This window comes from Anarhichas minor, unplaced genomic scaffold, assembly GCF_050575085.1.
Source record: "Anarhichas minor isolate MPS153535 unplaced genomic scaffold, ASM5057508v1 ptg000040l, whole genome shotgun sequence".
In the NCBI taxonomy this organism is placed as follows: domain Eukaryota; kingdom Metazoa; phylum Chordata; class Actinopteri; order Perciformes; family Anarhichadidae; genus Anarhichas; species Anarhichas minor.
In genome coordinates this window covers 18,015,327-18,028,523 of record NW_027466486.1, presented here as the reverse complement: position 1 = coordinate 18,028,523, position 13,197 = coordinate 18,015,327, and positions in this window count along the sequence as shown.

Below are 13,197 nucleotides of genomic sequence, written 5' to 3'. Positions count from 1 at the left end.
GCATTTTAGTTATAAATAACTTGTCCATGTGAGAAACAATAGTTTAATTTAATGACATCACCAAAATAAAAATATATATATTTTTTCTTTTAAGCCAATAATGCCAAATTATTTGGGGGGGTTGAAGAACATTTGAGGGGGGCTTCAGCCCCCCTAAAATAGGCCTAACGACGCCCCTGCCTGACAGGACGGCTCAATACACATTATCAGGAAGAAATGAACATAATACATTTACACACAGAGACTACAGATGTATAGTAGGAGCAGTGGCGGCTGGCCAATAGAGGGCGCTAGGGTGCCGCCCCCCCTTGAGCCACAAAAAAATAAAAAAATTAAGAATAAATTATACAAATTGTCAATATTTTGTGTTTTTTTAAATATGGAATGCACCCAGTAATATTTGTCAAATATGATATCTGCGCAAAATATATGCTTTTCCTCCACGTCCAATCCGCCTGTCTGCATGTCTCAGCTGGCTGGGGCGCTGGAGAATCTGCCCACAGGAGGCGGGTCTATGAAGCAGTTTAGCCAATTGCTGATTAAAGATATAAATGTGTGACATACAATTTAGCCAATTAGCGTCCTCAAATACATTCAGCGATGGGCAGAATTCGTTCTGCCCTAAACTGCACGTTCTCGTCAGGAGTATAGTCTCTACAGGCGAGCGTGAGCGTGAGCGCCAGCGCTAGCACTGCTCCTCCAAAACCCGTTTGAGAGGAGAACGTTTGCGGAGAAACTCCAGGTGAAAGAGCTGATCCCAGATCAGCCTGATCCCAGATCAGCCTGACCCCACAATCAGACAGCAGACTAGCGGGAACGGGAAGCAGTACATGCGAAGCTTCTCTAGTAGCTGTACACCAGACAGGTTTGGCTGGATGCAGTCATGCTAATAACTTAAAACAACAGGGACAGATCCAGCATGGACAGTTACGGGAGTGAGGGACATGAAGCACCTGTCTGAGAAATGGATATATAGTTATAAATAAATAATTATATATGTCTGTGTGTTTTATATTATAGCGAATATTATTATATGATATATATATATTATTATATTATACTGAATTGCTTGTGAGGGTGACAAAAATAACATGTCCTGATGTGTTTGTTTATTAAGTGTTATTTACTGCTTTTTTTCATGTTGAAATAAATGTTAAATATTTAACTGCAACGTAGTAATGCGTGTTTGATACCTTCATTTTTTTGCATTAAATCATTCTGGGATGTTTGCTGAAATTGATTGGATGTGGCACAGCCCTACCTAGAACATGTTCCACCAGCCGCCACTGAGTAGGAGGTAGAAAAAAGAGAAAGATATAGTTTAAATATTTTCTAAGGCATATGTGTCATTGTCTCTTGGTCCAATAGAACATCTGAGATATCATTTAAAATATGTATACTGTATAGTGATATCTATAGTGTGTACAAATAGGTCACAATATTCAGAATTCAGGTATCATTTAAACATAAAAGTATTGTTGCACAAGTTGTCACAGGACACAGTTGGAATATTCTCCTTCAGGGTCATTATTTACCTACCTAGTTCTGGTTCTGATGTGATCCTGACGTCACGTGCCCTATGATCACCCGGTCACATGACAATGGCTGAACCATCTCCATGACAACTGAGCAAACTCCACTTGCTGATAAAGGCCAACAGATGTGGTTGAAAACTGTAAGTAACGAGTGGAAACTACAATGTCCAAGCTCCAAGCTCCATGTGATGACAGGTTTTAAAATCACTACAGACACTGGGTTTTCATTTCATTTTGAAAGTTAGTCTCCCTATGTGTCATGAATAGTTTTACTTCCTTCCTTTGTATTTGTCCTACCTATTTTCTTCCACACCTGTGTTTCATTGGGTGATAAGTGTGTTTCCATGTTTCAGATTCAGGTCGTCGCCTAAGTTGCTTCCTGCGGTCCAGCCTCGCTCCTTGTGTTTTCTTCAGTGTTTAGCGTTCCTTTAGTTTTTTGGATTGTCTCCTGTTACCTGTCCGATTTTTTTATGCCTTTTTGTCTCTAAAGATGGCCAGTTCGTACTGTAACAATCCCAAAAATGGGCCAGTCACATGCAGGAGACAATGCAAAAAAACTAAGGCCGCTAAATACAATAAGCAAGGCCTGAATCCAGTATGCAGACCAGCATGCTTTCCTAGCTATTTGGACCCACAATCCTCTGCATAGCGCATATATGAGCCAGAGGATCAAAGTTCAAAGTGCAATGTAGTGAGTCTCAATTGATTGCATAGTGCATGCAACGATATGTACTCTGTAAGGGTAGCAACATGGAATGTGGGGTCTGTGTGCAAATATGCTCAAACATACAGCAAAGAAATATTTACGTGTGTGATTTGGGCAAATTGTCAAAACATTCTGACACAAGCAAAAAAAGTCACATTTTCACAGTACAGACAAGTACTGTGCTACAAAAAGGCGGAAGCAATCCAACAAAAAGCTACTGTACTGCTGTTTGCAATGTGCAGTTTCTCCACTAGATGACAGTACAGTCTTGATTTCTCTAGAAGAGAAACATAAAGGCTGGTTATTAGGGTCATCTTTTAGAAGAACTCTCAGCATGATCAACATCTCTCACACAAATGATTTAGTAAATAGAAATAGAAAATGACTTGGTAAATAAACATGGCAGTAAAATGCCTGCATGGCAAAGCATTTTGGCAAACACAACTGCGGTAATCTCACGCTCTGGAGAATCCAGTCCATATTTTTGGAAAATAACAACTCTTCAGAAGCTATAAATAGGAGAACCAACTGTTTGATCTGCAGAGTGTTTCTGTTTCCCGATGAGTTGGTATTATAATCAACACTCCTTACTTAGACTGAAAAACTGTTTGTCTGCACTGCATTGGACATGGAGTTGCATTTTGTTGTTACTTATTTATAGAGCTCCAACGATTGGTCGACTGGTCGATAGACACCAGATTGATAGTTAAAGTAATTTTTCCTCGGTCTTTGAGACACTGGGATGATTTTTTTTATTATTATTGCTATTATTTAATATATTTTTTAATTTAGTTCTCTTCATTTTTTTGTGATTATAATTACTACCCTACAATTATTTGTCTAATTATTTTTTCTTAAATTTTGTATTTTGTGTGTATATTTGTGTATATTTATATGTATGTGTATATATATAAATATCTCAATTTCTCCAAATTGTACATATTTCTATGTAAATCAACATTATTCACATCTGGACCACAGTAACGTGTTAAACACTCTGAGCTCACAGAACCCAGTTATACAGAGTGTTGTTCGGCTGAGCCATGCTCTATATCCTGCAAGGATAATCTGCAAAATCCAAACTATGTACCACAAATACACGATCTGCAGAGTCCTGTTTTATTCAAATCACGTGCAGAGAGACCAGATGTGCTCACAAGCAAAAATGTATTTGGTCGTAGCAGTGATTATCCTTTCTCTCAACAGTGAGGTGAACCATATTCTGACTGACAGTGGCTATGAACGAACACACAGAGGTCATTTTGTTGAGGACTCTTTTCAGAAGTTAATAGGGGTCAGCGAAGCAGGCTGAAGATACCAATGTCAAATCTCCCATTTTTAAGTAAAATAATTGAAAAAGCGATTTTTCAACAGCTGAACAACTTCTCTTCGTAAATAACTGTTTTGATGTCTTCCAGTCAGGCCTTCAACAGCACCACAGTACTGAAACTGCTCTTGTTAAGGTTTTCAACGACATCCACTTAAACACAGACAATGGCAGAATTTCAGTCTTAGTATTACTGGACCTCAGTGCTGCATTCGACACGGTCGACCATGTCATACTACTAGAAACCTTGACATACTACTAGAAAGACTAAAAAGGTGGGACTCTCTGGCACAGCACTTAACTGGTTTGAATCCTACTTGAAGGACAGAGAATACTTTGCGTCTGTAGCTAATTGCACATCAGAGCTGACTAAAATGACATGTGGTGTTCCCCAAGGTTCAATACTGGGGCCTCTTCTGTTCAACATCTACATGCTTCCACTAGCTCATATTATGGAAAACAACAAAGTGTGTTATCATAATTATGCAGACGACACACAAATCTACATAACTATATCACCAGGGGACTATAATCCCATACAAGGGCTGGGTAACTGCATTGAACAAATCAACAACTGGATGGGCCAGAATTTTCTTCAATTAAACAAAGATAAAACAGAAGTAATTGTTTTTGGTACAAAGGACGAACGATTGAAAGTCAGCGCTCAGCTTCAATCACTGATGTTAAAACCCACAAACCAAGCCAGAAATCTAGGTGTAGTTATGGATTCAGACCTCAACCTGAACAGCCATATCAAGACAATTACAAAATCAGCCTACTATCACTTGAAGAATATATCAAGGATTAGAGGACTTATGTCTCAACAGGATTTGGAAAAACTTGTCCATGCATTTATCTTCAGCAGACTGGACTACTGTAACGGTGTGTTTACAGGCCTCTGTAAAAAGTCTGTCAGAAAGCTGCAGCTGATTCAGAATGCTGCAGCTCGAGTCCTCACTAAGACCAGGAGGGTGGATCACATCAATCCAGTTCTGAGGTCTTTGCACTGGCTTCCTGTCCAACAAAGACTTGACTTTAAAATCCTGCTGTTGGTTTATAAAGCACTGAATGGTTTAGGGCCAAAATACATCTCTGATCTGCTGCTACCTTATGAACCATCCCGACCCCTTAGGTCATCTGGGACCGGTCTACTTTCTGTTCCCAGAGTCAGAACTAAACATGGAGAAGCAGCGTTCAGTTGTTCTGCTCCACATATCTGGGACAAAGTCCCAGAAAGCTGCAGGTCTGCTGAGACCCTCGCTCCTTTAAATCAAGATTGAAGACCTTTCTGTTTGCTGCTGCCTTTAATTCAACCAGATTCAAGGATATTAATCAATTTCTGCATTTATGCATTTTACTACTGTATTTTATTTCTTACACTGCTTTTTAGTGTTTTAATGACTATCAATGAATGATTCAATGAATGTTCTTAATTGTTTTTAAATCTCCTTTTCTTTTGCCTTATGTTTTGATGCTTTTAATGGTTTTATGTGAAGCACTTTGAATTACCTTGTTGTTGAAATGTGCTATACAAATAAACTTGCCTTGAAGAGGTCAAGCAACATGTGGCAGAGGTTCTTCACAGGTCACAGAGCTCCTCCAGTCCTGAAAATGAACTAACATGTTATTCCATGCATCATCACATCACTCCATTTTTTTGACATTTAAAGTTGAATTGATCCAGTGACACTGCAAACAGACCCTCAGCCTGGAATCAGTTCTTTGTTTTCTATCATTTCTTATCTACCGCTTGTAGCATTACACTCACAGCACAAGCCTATTCTCTCCTTTCTATGGACAAGACATGAAGCTCTCAGCACATCACAACATCTGGTGAATCCGTGTTAATGACTAAGAACTGATTATCTGGTGATAGCGATGTGCTTTCCTACGCTGTGACCAGAGTGTGTAGGCGAAGCATTAAGTCGTTCTCCTCCTGGAGTGTTCCAGCGGCTGGGAGAGAGGAAGAGGGAACACGGGTTGTACTTCTTGTCTCATCTGTGGTCTGATGAACAGTTAATCCAGTTATTTACAACGGCACCCGCTGCATCACGACGGCTGTTGGTTATGTGGAGCAAAGCGTGCAATCAACCTGGTTGTATTTTGGCCGTCCTGTGAGAAAGGCTTGTCGGGCTCAGAGCTTGACTTTCCATCTCTCTGTGTGACAGATTCACTTCAACACTAATGTATCGATACATTAGACGACCTGAGAACTGAGATATCACGGCTCACAAGATTCTAATAGCTGCAATAAATAAATCACACTCAAAGCTAAAATATGGCCTTTCATTCAACTGATTATAGATTTATTTTGAATGAATATAGACATTGCTTTTCAACCTCAACACTGCTTTGTGACGTATAAAAGATGCAATGCTGTGTAACAATGTATGTCCCTTGTGCAGGCGGATAGGTTATTGATCATAAACGTTATCGACTACATAGTTATTGATCGGCTTTTGTTCCCACGCTGAACTGGAAATCACATTCCCTGAGCCCTCTCTATCAAACATGGCTTAGTTTCTGTTGCCTTAGTACACATGCACAACACTTGTTTTTATTTTCATATTTACATATAGTAAATAAAAGAACATATAACTGTGAAAATAAATCTGACATGTTTTACATACTGTACAGACTCATCCAGTCCATGTCTATCCATGTTCATGTGTTCATGCATTTCTTTGCACTATATGTGTTTACAAGAACACTTGACTTTTTTATAGATGTTTAAAACAAACATATAAAACCAAGCCGTTGTCATCTCGTTGCTGTGAAACACAGTAATTCAACGAGCTCAAAAGGATCTTTTAACTGAATAAGCAAAAAAATTCATCTTCTCCACTAGAGATGCAGTTTTCACAAACAAAATAAATGGTGGTGTGTCATTTTTTAAAAACCTTCATGAATTCATTTTTCAAACACTTGCAAGCTGCACAACAAGCTTGCAATGTCTTGTTCACGGAGTCCACCGCCATGTTGCCCGTGTGTCTGCAGTAGCCCGAACAGACAAACCAAACACTGATTCTACAGAGAGCCTTTAACTTTTATATTTATTTTTATTACCATAGACTGTATATAAGAAGTGGACGTAGTCACCATGACATCGCCCATTGGTTTGTCGACTGTCGCTTTGAAGCCTTGAATTTGTCATTTTGGCCGTCGCCATCTTGGTTTTCTGCAATCAGAAGTGACACGAGAGGGTGGAGCTAAGAACAACCAAACGCTGAATAAGACACTTTTAGGCGACCAAAATGTGACAATTAACTTTCATGCGACTTATTTCTTATTTTGTTGTTGGTCATTGGTGCTTTGTAAATATATTTATATAGTAAATATATTTATACACACTACTTGAATGCACACCAGTCCTGTCTATTCTTTAACTTTGTATTTCCACTTTCTTGTCCTTGCCCTATTGTTAATTTTATTCCCCTGTAAGTACATCCACAAAAAACAAAATAAAGGCAGATTCCTTGTGCGTGCACACGTACTTGGTCCATAAAAGAGATTCTGATTCACTCTCCTTTTAGGGCCTGAAGCGCATCCAGCTCCACTGATCACTTCGGCTTGACAAGAGCATGAAATCTCAGCCAGCCGAGACTTCTATGAAACATGCTGATTTCTTCAGTCCATGTGAATCTCATAACGTTTAACCCTGCTTTTGCTTTTGCATTTCTTTTGTATGTTTCTTTTAGCTTTTTCCCCATAAATCCAGGCACCCTGCACGCTTTAACTCTTTTTTTTGTTTCTGCATATCTCAGAGTTGTCGGCCATGTGAAAGCAGGACAGCTGATGTTGATATGAGCTCATGCAGACTGTCACCACACGTTAGCAATCACATTTTAAATGCAGGTTTTACACACTGCATTTAAAATGTGTGCAGAGGTTCTTAACACAGCCCCATGGCAACTGCATCAGTGTATTCATTAAAGACAGAATCACTTAAAATAATATAATTGTAGACTTGGCATAAAGGGAGAGCCTTTAAACCTCAAAACTCCCAATTGTAAAATAAGGCTTTCCTCTTACATGTACTCTTACATTTATCCATCCAAATAGTTTGGGTGTGAGTTGCCTAGTTTTGGAGATATTGGCCCTGGAGATGTCTGCCTTCTCTCCAATACATTGGGACAGTATGGCACTCAGCTTGTGGGGCTCAAAGCGCCAAAAAATAAATAAATAATAACATTTGAAAAACTTAACAACAATGTCGCTTGCCAGGAATCATGACCCAGTTACTCAAGACAATCCACAGACCTTGTTGTGAGCACTTTCATGCAGGAACTATTTTCTTTCTAGCGAAACTACAACCTTATCACCTTGCAGAAGGAAGTGTGCATCTACTCACGGACGAGATGCTTGTGCTCGTAACAGAGCCAGATGTAAACATTGTTGTCCTCCTTTCGCTGAGTTGTTACGTTAGCCAGCTCAGTGTTGCTAGGTGAGCTAGGAGGATCGAGTATAGACTTCTACACTTTCTACACGCGCTTTCTTCTGCGTGGTGATAAGGTCAAATAGCTTCGAACAAGGGCTCACAACAAGGTCGGTGGATTATCTTGAGTAGTCAGGTCATGATTTCTGGAAAGAAACATTGCTGTTGAGTTTTTCAAATGTTTTTTTTTTTGGCGCTTTGAGCACCATAAGTCCAGTGTTATCTTGTCCCATAATATTGGAGAGAAGACCGACATCTCTACAGTCAATACTTCCAACACTCCACACCAACACAGTCTAGACTCTAGACTGTGTTGGTGTGGAGTCTAGACTGATTAATAGATATACGGATAAAAGAAAAAATATGTATTCATTTATTTTGGAACTGTCCCTTTAAGTTAGAATGACTTAACACAAGCAATTATTGACTTAATTTTTCATAATGGCAACCATCACAGTAAAGCTGAGGAATGCCTCTTTACAGATGCACAGAAGGCGTTATGATCTGAACGCAATCCTGAAACCTTGTGAAAACCATCACATGTCTGGCACGAGGATAGTGTCGCCGTGGTCTTGCAAGGTGTGAGGAATACATTAGCACAAACAAACAAGTGTCAATCGAATCGCTGGATTTAAAGAGCTTTGAAGCAGGACACCGCTTCCTCTTTTAATGTTCTTACCCACTACTCTTCAAATGCCTCGCAGACTCTTGTGCTATATCTTTTATTTTCCCATCGTTTTGCAGCCAACCAACAACCACAATTCCCTGCAGAACCAAGCCAAACGTGTAAGGTATAGTCTGCAGGCCTGTTAGTCCCCTTGAATGGGTGGAATGACAGTGGTAATCATCCTGTCATGACACAGCAATTAAACAGAGGTATTTAAAGCCAGCGCCGATTGTGGAAGAGATTCCTCAAATGATAGGCTCACTTCTCACTTTCGCCGCAGTATTCTCTCCTGTTCTGTGTGGGCGGGATTTACAATTGAATTAGAGGGAACATGAGTTTGCATATGGCTAACAGCAAGTTGGTGTCACACCGTAACAGCTATTCTCTGGAGTTGTTTTTTCTGAGCACTGTATAATGGCAGGATCGGATATGTTCCTTCTTGTCCTTCACTTTAATGGTGAACTGCAGGAGGAAGGAAAAAAACTTTTAATCTATTTTGCTTTTGAAATGCATCCTGAAGCATTTACAAATAGTAAAATAATAAGTCAAAAACGGTTGCTTATTACACATTGAGTGTTTCCGACTCGGGTAAAAATCCTCTGTGGGTCTGTTGCTTCAAGCATTGCTTTTCACATTACACATGGGCCTACTCCTTTGGTCGGTTGTCAATATGAAAATATTGATTGGAGCAGCTTCAAAGGTCCAGTGTGGAAGCTTTGAGAGGATCTATTGGCAGAAATGGAACATGATATTCATCATTTTATTCTCCTTAGTGTATAATTACCTGAAACTAAGCATTGCTGTGTTTTCGTTAGCTTAGAATGAGCCCTCATATAGGAAGCGGGTCTTCTTCACGGAATCCGCCATGTTGCACCGCCGTATTTCTGCAGTAGCCCACAACAGACAAACCAAACATTGATTCTAGAAAGAGACTTTTTTAAATTCTTTTTTTTCTACCATAGAGTCTATATACAGTATGAAGTGGACGTAGTCACCATGACATCACCCATTGGTCTGTGGACTGCCGTTTTGAAGCCTTGAGGTTTTGGCATTTTTGCTGTCTTCATCTTGGTTTCTGCAATCAGAAGTGACACGAGAGGGTGGAGCTAAGTACAACCAAACGCTGAATAAGACCGGGCGATTTTAGGCGCCCAAAATGTTACAATGAACTATCATGAACTGAAAACACACTGTGTGGTAGCGACTTGTCAATCACAAGGTAGCCCCGCCCTAAAGCATCCCTTGCTTTATGGTCTGTTTGACTCTAAATGGACCATAATTTACTAAATGAACATCATGCTGTATTCAAGAAGACTTGAAACTAGAGATTGAGACCATAAACTCATGTTTACAATGTTTACTGAGGTAATAAATCAAGAGAGAAGTAGAGTCATTTTCTCATAGACTTCTATACAACCAGAGGAGTCGCCCCCTGATGGACACTAGAGAGAATGCAGGTTTAAGGCACTTCTGCATTGGCTTCACTTTTCAGACCCAGAGGTTGCCTCCTGGTTTTCACGTTACCTAAGTCACGTGAGTCTTACGTCACGTGACTCGTTCATCACTGGGTAGTGATGTGAGTCATTACCTAAACCTAACTGAGTGGTTTTGTTGCTTAAACTTAACTTCTTGTAAAGACAAAGGTTTCTTTTGAAAACACACTATGCATTGTTACGAACGGAAACTAACTCGCCGTCCCTGACACGTCCAAAACTAACGCTAGAGGGGAACCTAGAGCATCATAATTTGAAGCTCAGGGTGACTGACCAAGGGTGGGAAGATTGCTGGACGAGCTGGGAGTGAGAGTGTGTTGGCTGACTAGCTACAGGCTGCCAGTTAAAATGATTTCTGCCCTCAAGCAGGAACTAATTGTGGTGTTGCCATCAGTAATCCTCTCTCTCTGTAGGCAGGTGGTGCAGGTCTATGAGGCTATTTAGTTTTTAACTATGCATGGAGCCTCAAGGTTTTTTGCTTACATTCTGGAGGAAGTTGGGCGTCGTCCTGTTCCCCACCATCCGAAACCTGGCAGATTTGTAGATTTGATGCATTCAGCACAGAAATCTTTTTCAAAAGACAGCCCACTGGCAGTCACAGAGCGGCTTCACTCCGTCGGGTTGAACCACGCAGCAATTAGGGGCTGTAACATTCTCACGGTGAGGTCATACTTTCATATTCCTTTATCTTCGGTTTAAATGCACCAAAAATGATACATATCTGTCTTTGAAGGAACTCTAACAAGTTCCACACAGGGAAGACTAATTCACTTACCTAGATGCTCTCCATTATTTTAATGGGAAAAACGTTCTGTGCCAGAATAGATTATTCAATTGTCCAAAGTAGAGCTCAATTGAACTCTAATCAAATTCCTGTTATCTGTAACAACAATTGTAGAAACATCGTCATCTTTGGCTCACATCTGTAAAGAACACCTGTTTCCTCACAGCATGAAAACACAGAGCAGCCTCTGTTGTTGTTGTCCCGGTTTTATATGATCTGTCTCTAAGCACAGGGAAAAAAAGAAGCTTGGGTGGCAGTGACTGAGATTGTCATACTGGATGATGACTGGAGACACAGTCTGACACAAAGTGTCCTAAATTATTTAGTGTGATTTTTTTTGCTTTACCAATGGAGCCACCATGCCAAGGTCACTTCGACATCCACTTATGTAAGGAGAGATACTACAACGATAATCATGTGTGTAATTACATGATATGGTTGGAAGATGACTTTCATGTTTATGCCTCTAATTCACATTGTAATGTCTGTGAGATAAAACACGTTGATAGGATGGTTTCTGCACTGCTACACATACCAGCCACTTCTATATGAAACTCCTCTGCTCCTCCAACCCGTTTTCGCTGACAATGCATCAAATACAGCAGCTTGGTCAATGCACCGCTGCGTCTGGCACCGACGCTCAATTGTGGTGTGTATGCAATTGTGGTGTGTAAAGCTTAAAATGCGTATCATGATTAATGTACTTAAAAGTGCCGTGGTGTTTACACGCCTTCCAATGAGATCACGTTGCAAAATGGCGGCACAGCCACGATTACTAGCAGTTACAGTTACAGTCACAGTTTGACTTGCTAACAAGCCAGTATTTAGCTCAATCAGAATAACAACTTGGTTTCACCATCTTCACAAGTCGGAGTAATGGGAGGTTTTCCTGCTCCTCCCATTCTGCCGACAGTGCAGGAACGCAGCATTAAGGACATAGTATACAGTTTAGGTTATCTACATAGAGAAATACTGTGAACTATGTCACAGTATTAGCTTTAACTACTCAAATCAAATGTGGATTAAATGTAGTTAGACGACAGTTAGTACAGATAGTAAAGACAAACTATAAAAATCATAATTTTGAAAAATACATGTTGAGAATAATTTTCCTAAAAGCATGTGATCACTGCGTGCACAGATTTAATGTGATATGTTGCCATTACATACTGTAACTAGATGATGCAGAGGTGTGGTTGAAGATGAAAGAATATATATTTTTTGTGAACTGAATGAGGTAGAGAATGAAATTCATCTCATACTCTTATACTTATTGCCAGCCAAAGGGTCCAAATGTCTCTAGCAGTTAACTATTGCTAGCTTTCTATGCAGCTTTATTTGCCACAGAGCTGTGGTTCTTTGAAATCCAGCAGCGTTGTATGAGGTTAAAGATTTGTCCTTTGTTGACTTCATGCTTTAGCTGAGGGACATGGGGACTCCCAGCACGCTCTGAAGTTAATCCTCAGGCCCTCGTCAATTCTGAGCCAGAGTAGGTGTTAGCCGCAAGAGACTCAGATAACGCTAGGACACACAAAAAATAGAGGTTCAGAACTGAGAGGAGGACCGCTGCTAAATAACTTTGAACATCAAATGATAAGAGGAACCTCTTTTGGAAAAAGGATTTTCCTAATGATGCAAATACACATTGATTATAACCATTGATTCTTTAATCACAGTATACTGCTTCCCAGGCACGAGAGGTTAATGTGATCATGCACACTAAGCATCGCAGGCAATAAACTTTTATTTTGTTGACCTACAAAAGTAGAAAGGTTCCTTCAGCTTTTCACTTTTCACGCTTGCATCTTGAGTGCTATAAAGATCAGAGAAATGCAACCTTACAAATCGCATTTCTTTGAATGCATCTAAAGAAAATGTCTTATCAGTATATTCTATATCCATTGTTCCATATGTGATGGACTAAACATCTAAGATCAAATCTAGATGGAACTCAATGATGGGACAAAAATCTGAAATTTATTGAACTTCAATTTTGAGAATTGAGTTTCCTAATCGTCTCCTAATCCTCCCATGTCCAGTACCTTAAGGTTAAGGGTACTCGCTGACTTGTATCACTCCGAGCCTCAGCAGTTTGGACTCCCTTCCATCCTTTTACTTTTTTGAAGGAGCTATTATTAACTCATGCAGAGGTGAAGCACTTTCTAGTCCTCAGAGATTAATGAAAAGCTAGTCAGCACATGAATAATTTAGGTTTGTCCTCCTCATTCATGCTGAACTTTGGACACCTAA